An 8838-nucleotide genomic window follows, 5' to 3' on the forward strand; every position below is an offset into this window, starting at 1 on the left:
TATTTTAGGACTTGGGTGTATGTTTGGTTTGGAGCCCCGAGGGCTCGGGTTGGTTTCGGGTGGTTATCGAATCATTTTTGGACTTGAGGAAAATGCAGAAACCTGCTTCTGGTTTCCTTCTTCGCGTTCGCGAGGGGAGTCTCGCGTTCGCGAAGGCCAAGCCAGGCAAGCTTCGCGTTCGCAAAGTAGCCCTCGCTTTCGCGAAGAGTAAAAGTTGGAAAGCACAAAGTTGTGCTTCACGTTCGCGAGAGTACCTTCGCGAACGCGAAGGGTAAAAATCCCAGAAACATAACTTAAGTTCTGAAAATGGGGTTTCGACCCATTTTCAACTCCTTCCCATTTTTGAGCTCGGTTAAGGCGATTTTTGGGCGATTTTCACAGAAAAATATTGGGGTAAGTATTCCTTATCCTATATTGATTATATTTCATGATTCCATACTCGTTTATATCATGAATCCGTAAATTTACGGAAGAAAAATCAGATTTTTCTAAAATCTTCCAAAAATAAAAATTTAAGATTTGAAGGTCCATTTGACAACGGAATTGGATAATTTCTGTATGGTTGGACTCGTCTCGGAATGGGTGTTCAGATTTCGTTAGTTTTTCCAAAATTTGAGACGTGGGTCCCACTGCCGAATATTTTAATGAATTTCATATTTTTATTCGGAAAATTAGTAAATTCATATAAAATTAATTCCTAATATTCGTATTGAATATATCGAATTGTTTATGAATAGATTTGAAGCTTTTGGAGATAAATTTAAAAGGAAAAACTGTGGTTGAATAATTGATTGGAATTTGCAAAGCAAAGTAAGTGTCGTGGTTAACTTTGACTCTAGGGAATAGAACCCTTAAATTATTTGTTATGTGAATTGCATGTAAACGACGTATAGGTGAGGTGGCGAGTGTCTATACGTCGTCAAATTAATTGTTTGCCTGCTTACTTGAAAAATCATAAATTGTTTTAAATCATAAATTAATTATCATAATAATTGTTTCTCTCCTATTCTTTGTCAAATATTAATTCTTGAATTCCTTCATTAATTGTTACATGCTATTTGAGTTACGTGTTTAATTGTTGTTTGACATTTAGCATATTAAATATTAAACTTCCTATTTTCTCCCTGATTCCCATAATAATTTGCTATTTGTCATTTTTTTTTTGTTTCATGATTAAATCATAATTATTGAATGCTTGTTGTCTTATAATTTTATATTAATTGTTATATTTATTGGAAAAATCTCTTCTATAAGAGTTGATAAATGAATATGTTGGAGGAGCGGGTTGCACACCGCAACATGATTGATTATAATGAATATATTGGAGGATATGGTTGCACGCCGCAACAGAATTATTAAAAGTCTATATTGGAGGATCGGGTTGCACGCCACAACAGACTTATTAAAAGTCCATATTGGAGGATCGGGTTGCACGCCGCAACAGACATATTAAAAGTCCATATTGGAGGATCGGGTTACACACCGCAACAGACTTATTAAAAGTCCATATTGGAGGATCGGGTTGCACGCCGCAACAGACTTATTAAAAGTCCATATTGGAGGATCGGGTTGCACGCCGCAACAGACTTATTAAAAGTCCATACTGCAGGATCGGGTTGCACGCTGCAACAGACTTATTAAAAGTCCATATTGGAGGATCGGGTTGCACGCCGCAACAAACTTATTTAAAAGTCGATATTGGAGGATCGGGTTGCTCGCCGCAACAGACTTATTTAAAAGTCGACATACATATATATATATTGGGGGATCGTGTTGGACGCCGCAACAGACTTGATTAATGTGAATATATTGTGAGAGCGGGTTGCACGCTGCAACAGAATTGAATGTGAATATATTGTGAGAGCGGGTTGCACTCTGCAACAGAATTGAGTGTGAATATATGGTAAGAGTGAGTTGCAAGCTGCAACAGAATTGATGGAAATGATAATTGGTTATGACTGCTGAGTTGGCTTCAATTATTATAAATGAGTTACCTGAATTATTTCTATTATTGTTGTTGTTACTAATATCGCGTACAGGTTAATGTAAGTGACCTGCCTTAGCCTCGTCACTACTTCGTCGATGTTAGGCTCAGCACTTACCAGTACATGGGGTCGGTTGTACTGATACTACACTCTGCACTTCTTGTGAATATTTTGGAGTTGGTCCCAGCGGCGTACCGTAGACTTGCTCGGATTTCAGCTACCAGAGGAGACTTGAGGTATAACTGCATGGCGTCCGCAGTTCTGAAGTCCCCGTCTATTTTTACTTTAGCTGTGTGTTTATTTTCAGACAGTTTTATTTTATCCACACCTTTATTTGTATTTATTCTAGAAATTCGTGCACTTGTGATACCAATTCTGGGATGGTATTTAGACACCGTCGCATTTTTGGATTATTTCACTATATTTCAAACTTTGTTTCCGCTTTTGTTTTCTTGATTATTAATAATGTAAAGATTATTTAAAAATTGGTTAATATTATTCTAACGTTGGCTTACCTAGCAAATAAAATGTTAGGCGCCATCACGGTCCGAAGGTGGGAAATTCGGGTCGTGATACCTCTTTTGCTACAGTATAAAAACTACTGTAATGTGCAATCTTCATCACTTTTGCTTATTATATCATGATGAGATGTATAATGGGAAGTGGAAGACAGAGATTCTTAGTGGTGGTCATTTTTAATACTTACATATAAAAATTACGGTAATGTGTAATCTTCATCACTTTTGCTTATTATAAGTTCATGATGAGATGTTTAATGGGAAGTGGAAGACATAGATTCTTAGTGGTGATTTGGTGCGAGATGGATTGGCAAACTGAAGCAAGCAATAAAAACTGAATTCAGGCTTGTGTTCGAAGACAATTATGATATTGGTACACGATACCACCATTCCTTCAGGCAGATTTGTTATCAATTTTATATAAGATTTATATTTTCTTTCAAACTTCAAATAATTATTTTTTCCCTGGACAGAGCAAACATTATATTTTTCCCTTCCGTTCTTTGTTGTTAAGGAGAAGATTAGTACAACCGGTGAAACAAAAAACTTCTTCCCCTGACATGGCAGCTTCAATTGCAAAATAGAGCATTCCAAAACAGATCAAGAGTGCAGTGCTATGTTGGGGAAATAGCTGCTAAAGTTAAAAGATGTTGTAGTGGAAACAGGAAAAGATGGAATGGGATATGTAGGGAAAGTAGCTGGAACATTGAACAAAAAGACAGTAATTGCCGGCTAGGAGCAGAAGCGGTGATTGATTATACTTCGAACGATGTGAAGGATTTTGAATAAGTTGAACCAGAAGCTTTTATTGTCCTTACTAGACGGGCTTAGCCCGTGCTTTGCACGGGCCCAACCTTTCACATTTTCAGGTAGCAGATCTCTTTCTCTTTATTTACAAGGTAATGTAAATTTAGAAGTCTCAACCATGAAGACACAAAAACTGAAAATACAAAATATCTGCCATGTAAATCAAACCTCCCAAACTTTTAAGATGCAAAAACAAAAGAAGTCCAGGGTTAAGGAAACAAAGAACGAAATATTTTATTTTGCAATCATAGAAATCAAGTATCCAAGATACATCACATATATTTAAAGCTTAGGAAATCAATCTGAAATAGTAAACAATAACAAATCATATCTAACCCAGACAAAAAATGAATGTTCACATACAATGGACAATGACAGAAAGTCAAAGTGCACTTAATATTTTCACAATGTTTGAAAAAGTGCAAAGCTTGGAGGAATTGGTCTTTTGAATCGGTTAGCGTTCAAGTCGAAAATCTTTCATTTTCATAACAAGCCAATCTCGTTATTGTGTATTCATGCAAAGTCCTGCATATCAACAGTGTATTATCATTAAAATCTTGAAATTTTCAAGCGATAGAAGCTAAATCCTATAAGCCTTCATTAAAAATTAACTTACAAGCTGAGAAACATCACAAACGTTAATGTAAAAGAGAAGGTGAAAATATAAATTAGAGCCTCAATCGTGATACTGATATGTTCCAAAATATATCCAATAAACTGGATTCCATTGGAAAAGTTAATAACTAAATAACACACAGAAAGTACAAAATTACATAAGTGGAACACCTCTTCAAATTTTTATGACAAATTTTGCGCCATAGAACAAACTTTTCAACTCCATTATAAGAATCTAAGTTAGAGACATTGTAATAAGGTAAGTCAATTAAAGTGGTGAGTTCATTTGGCTTTGATCTTCAAGAATGATAATGTGAAGTAATAATTTATCAAAAGAATCTTAATGTGCAATCACCATGTACATTAGCCAATAACATAATCAAAGTGACTCACTACTGGACTCTTATTTTGAAGTCAAACAACAATTAAAACCAGACTTTATTGGCTGCATGCAGGGATCACTCTATTCAACAATCACTATATTCAACATTTAACACATATAAAGTAATGTAACCTTTTCATTGTGAAATTACTCATGAATAAGATATCATAATATTTTGGGCCAGCACTATAAACTCGAACATAAAATGCCTTTTAATGTCCATGTTGTTTGTCATTGCTTACAATTGGTGTTTCATCTATGGATGTTTCATAGTGTCTCAAGGTGGGTGTTTGAACCATTCAGGAAGCATATCTATCCCCACTGATCTCAAATTGCTGGACAGATTGAATGTGAAGATCTAAATGATGCAAGTGAATGCAATCATGTAGAAGAGTCTCTGTCATAATAATAATAATAATAATAATAATAAAAGGACTCAACAAAGATAAAAATGACTCATTGCAATATTTTTCAGATCTTCCAGTAGAACAATATATACACCGAACAGACAAACAAATTAAATTAAAATCCCATAACGTATATAAGTAAAAGGGAAGTTAAACACATAAATCTCTTTAATTGGTAAAAGAGACGTCTCACCTGTGGATCTGGTGCTTTTGGCACTTCTTTCTCTAAATTTGTACCCTTCCTGCTCTCTTCTCGCTGCCACCACACTGAAAGCAATAAGAACTTTTAAGAATAAATCGGAAAAAAAGGAATGTACTTTAATATCTTGAAAGAAGAAATATTAAAATGAAAGTTTGAATTGAAAATATCTTTGCAGCTTTGGGTGGTTAAGGATCACAAGCAGAAGGAATATAATTTTTGGGTTTGACATATCTATGATAGCTGAGATTATCTCTTGGAACCACTAATAGCTTGTGAAGCTAATCCATAATTCGTCTACCTAATACAGGAAATAATAATAATAATTACAAAAATCTAAAGTTGTTAATAGCAAGAATACTTAAACATTCTAAAGGATGTGACGTTAGTAACGGAAGGTCAGTATCATCATAATATGTGAAGCATCGTCTTTGATTTCTTTAAGAGCTGTAGAAAAGGTATAAGAATCTGCTATGCACAAGTTTGCATATTTAAAACTACTTTCAAGTAGACATATAATTTGAAACATTGCTTGGTAGGAAACTATTTGATCTTTATGTATCCCTTTTTTATAGCATATCATTGAACACATAAGGATCATATCGAAGACAACCAAACAACTAACAAAAGCTCAATTTTCACTTAAATCGATTTATTATAAAATATCAACTCTGTGTAAGACGATGGAGTATAACAATTAGCATAACATTACCTCTTCCAAGAGTAGCTAGTTTAAACCAACATCAACGACTAATAAGCATGAGTTGAGATGAAAAAATGTCTAGTGTTGGTGGTCTCATTCCATCTTTCTTTGCAACTTCTCAAGAAAGAGAGCTTCCATCATTTGACAGGCCATGCATTTTAGCTCTTTGGAAAAAAGCTACAGTTGAAAGATGGAAAAAATAAATATATCTTTTGCACTACTACATCACTTCAACTTAACTTTTTTTTCTTTTACAGACATGAATTATATCATCACATCTACTTCAACTTAACTGAACATAGGGGAACAACCTCATGTCAATTATCATATACTATGTAATAATCTAATACCCAACATCATAATTGTACCCTGTGGCTATAAACAATTTTGCTAATCAATCTTTGATAACTCCTAGAATTCTCGAGGACCTTATTCTGTTTATCCTGTGTGCTCGTGAAGTTTAGCGCTTCTGAATTTCAAGCTAAAAATAAGTACTTGTTAGTTTTGTTTGATACCAAAAATTCAATCAGTAATCTCATCATTCTAATCTCAACTTTGGCCTTTGAGATATAATGATATATAGCATATATGCAATGATATGTTAGATTTCTTGTTATGATCCAACAAAATCATTTTCAAGGAGGACTTTATGAAACTTTGGTGTAGTACATCTTAGCTTCTTCAACCATCCTGTCATAATCAGTGTGATTAGTTAGTTATTGACATATATAAGGATCAGAAGTTCACAACCATGCTATTGACGTGCTTTTTAGTGAACAAGCACAATATGAAAAATAAATCTCTCCTAAATATAAAAGTGACTTTGCTACATTATTTCCATGACTTAGCTGACCATTTAAGTAATTAATTCCTCCATCCACAGCAAAAAATCAATTTAAAGAGTATAACTTTATTTTTCCATTAAAAAAAGAGGATTAATTAAAGTTTGACATAATTGAGCAAAAATAAATATCCATTTTAAATTCATATTATTATGTAGTGCGTTAAATTTATCGACCATAATATGCCAAAATCAAAAAACGACATAGTCAAAAATGCCAATCTCTGCTCAGGAGAACAAAGAAGACATTACCATAAAAAACAATCAGAATAATTGATAGAACATAAATGCATTACTGATGTTTGAGAGTTTAGTTCACAGAGCCTTTTTCTATTCCCATTGAGTTCCTTTAGTACCATTGATGGCTAACAAATTGACAGAAAATAGTCAACGAGCATAAGCATGTGCAAAATCAGTTTAAAAAAGAGCCAAAGGCTCAAGAAATACTACAGTTGACTTTAATAAATTCCTTCTATTTTTTCCATTGAGGCCAGCGGCAATGGGGGGCGAAGGATAAAAGGGAAAAATCTCAAGAACAATACCTCATTGTAGACCGCTCGGATTTCTAAAATGTTGTGATCTCTCAAGAACATCTTTGAGAGAAATTTGGCACCAAATATTCAAAATAAAACATGCATAAGTAGAATCAGTTAAGAAAAGAGCTAAATGCACAAGTAAATCTAGAATAAACATCAAAAACTTCTATTGCACTTAGCGGTGCAAATATAACCTGTGAAATTCGAAGAGAAAAAGAAAAAATTCCCAGATAGGGAACACTTACCTGTAAGTCATAAATATATGCAGCAGTGCTAATTATAAGTCCAAATAGTTAAATAGAAACCCACTTCATCATTAAACAATTAGCAGAGGTGTTGATAGTTTGTTCTGTCTCTACAAAAACAAAAGCAGGCAAGAACATTCCTCCATGAAATTGGTAACTATTAAGAGATCTCAAAAAATAAAAGAACGAAAAGAAGATTTCAGAGAGAAAAAAGAAGAAGGTTTGACCAAGAATTGAGAGAGAATCATACCAGAAAATTAAAATCATAACAGACAGATACAAGATGAATAGAGCAAAATTAATTTTGAAAGAGTGATGCTTCTAGACTTGGTGTGTTGAAATTAACCTAGAATGAGCACGTTAAAAGTATATGACTGAGCAAAAATAATTGAGATTGAAATGTCAATTTTGCCCCTGGTCGATCATCTTCCCTCTTCTATATAATAGAAAAATTTTGTGAAGGAAAGAAATTTCAATCATTCCAAAGGGAAATGTACGACGACTCTTTTCTTGATTATCTATATTGGTTTTATTTTGAATTTGAGACGAGTTTTATCCTTCACCTTTGAGTGAGTGCAAAAAATTGATGGTCCTAGCAATTTGCATAGATACAATCCAATAAAATTCAAATATTTATTTTTTAGTTTAATTCTTTTCCATGTGATCACTAAATTTAGTCTACAATATAGACTTACTATATCATTTTTTTTCCTTTTAAACGATCCGCGCATCGCGCGGGTACGTATACTAGTATATATATATATATACTATACTATATAGACATCTTAGTATAGCTAATGTTATATCGAATATAGCTTATATACTATCCACATAATATATATATATATATATATATATATATATATATATATATATATATATATATATATATATATATACTATACACAGAAGAAAGATGCAAAGCAAAAACGAAAAAAGCAAATACAAAAACGATAGCTAGTAAATAGGTCTGACACTGAAACGTAAAATAGCAAGACACGACATTGCCTCTAGCTGGCTTAGACAAAAACCCTACCAGACTAGTCTCACAATGCTACAAAATAAGACAAGACTCAACTACCTCCTAACCTACAACCCTAATACTATACTATATATATATATATATATATATATATATATATATATATATATATATATATAGTATAGTATATCGAATCTTAATATAGCTAATGTTATATCGAATATAGCTTATATACTATACACTTAGTATATATATGTCACGACCCGAAATTTCTCACCGACGGGACCGTGATGGCGCCTAACATTTCACTTGCTAGGCAAGCCAACGCTAGAGAATCATTTACCAATTTATGAATTTCATTCAGTAATTAACATTAATTAACTACAACGAAATATAACAAGTGCGGAATATAATAAATCTGTATTAACTACTACTACTCGGATCTGGAGTCGCAATTCACGAGTATTCTAGAATTTACAATAAGTAATAGTCTGAAAGAAATATAAATGTCTGAATGAAAGAAAACAGTAAGACATAAAGGATAGACGGGGACTTCAAGGTCTGTGAACGCTGACAGATCTACCTTGAGTCTCCGAACAGCGGACCAGTAGCAAATCT

General features: G+C 33.4%; 1 long non-coding RNA gene across 5 annotated transcripts; it reads right to left on the reverse strand.

The window, feature by feature from the left end:
- Window positions 1-3519: 3519 nt before the first annotated feature.
- On the reverse strand, window positions 3520-7667 carry LOC104090076 (uncharacterized). Of its 5 annotated transcripts, XR_684860.4 has the most exons (6): window positions 7489-7637; window positions 7239-7348; window positions 7000-7050; window positions 5626-5793; window positions 4908-4981; window positions 3520-3835 (listed from the first exon to the last, which is right to left on the reverse strand). It is a non-coding gene; the product is annotated as an uncharacterized lncRNA (long non-coding RNA). The 5 variants fall into 5 exon arrangements; XR_684858.4 differs by having other exon boundaries at window positions 5626-7050; window positions 7489-7667; XR_684859.4 differs by having other exon boundaries at window positions 7000-7348; window positions 7489-7649.
- Window positions 7668-8838: the final 1171 nt, after the last annotated feature.

The sequence above is a fragment of the Nicotiana tomentosiformis genome, chromosome 3 (genome assembly GCF_000390325.3).
Source record: "Nicotiana tomentosiformis chromosome 3, ASM39032v3, whole genome shotgun sequence".
NCBI lineage: Eukaryota > Viridiplantae > Streptophyta > Magnoliopsida > Solanales > Solanaceae > Nicotiana > Nicotiana tomentosiformis.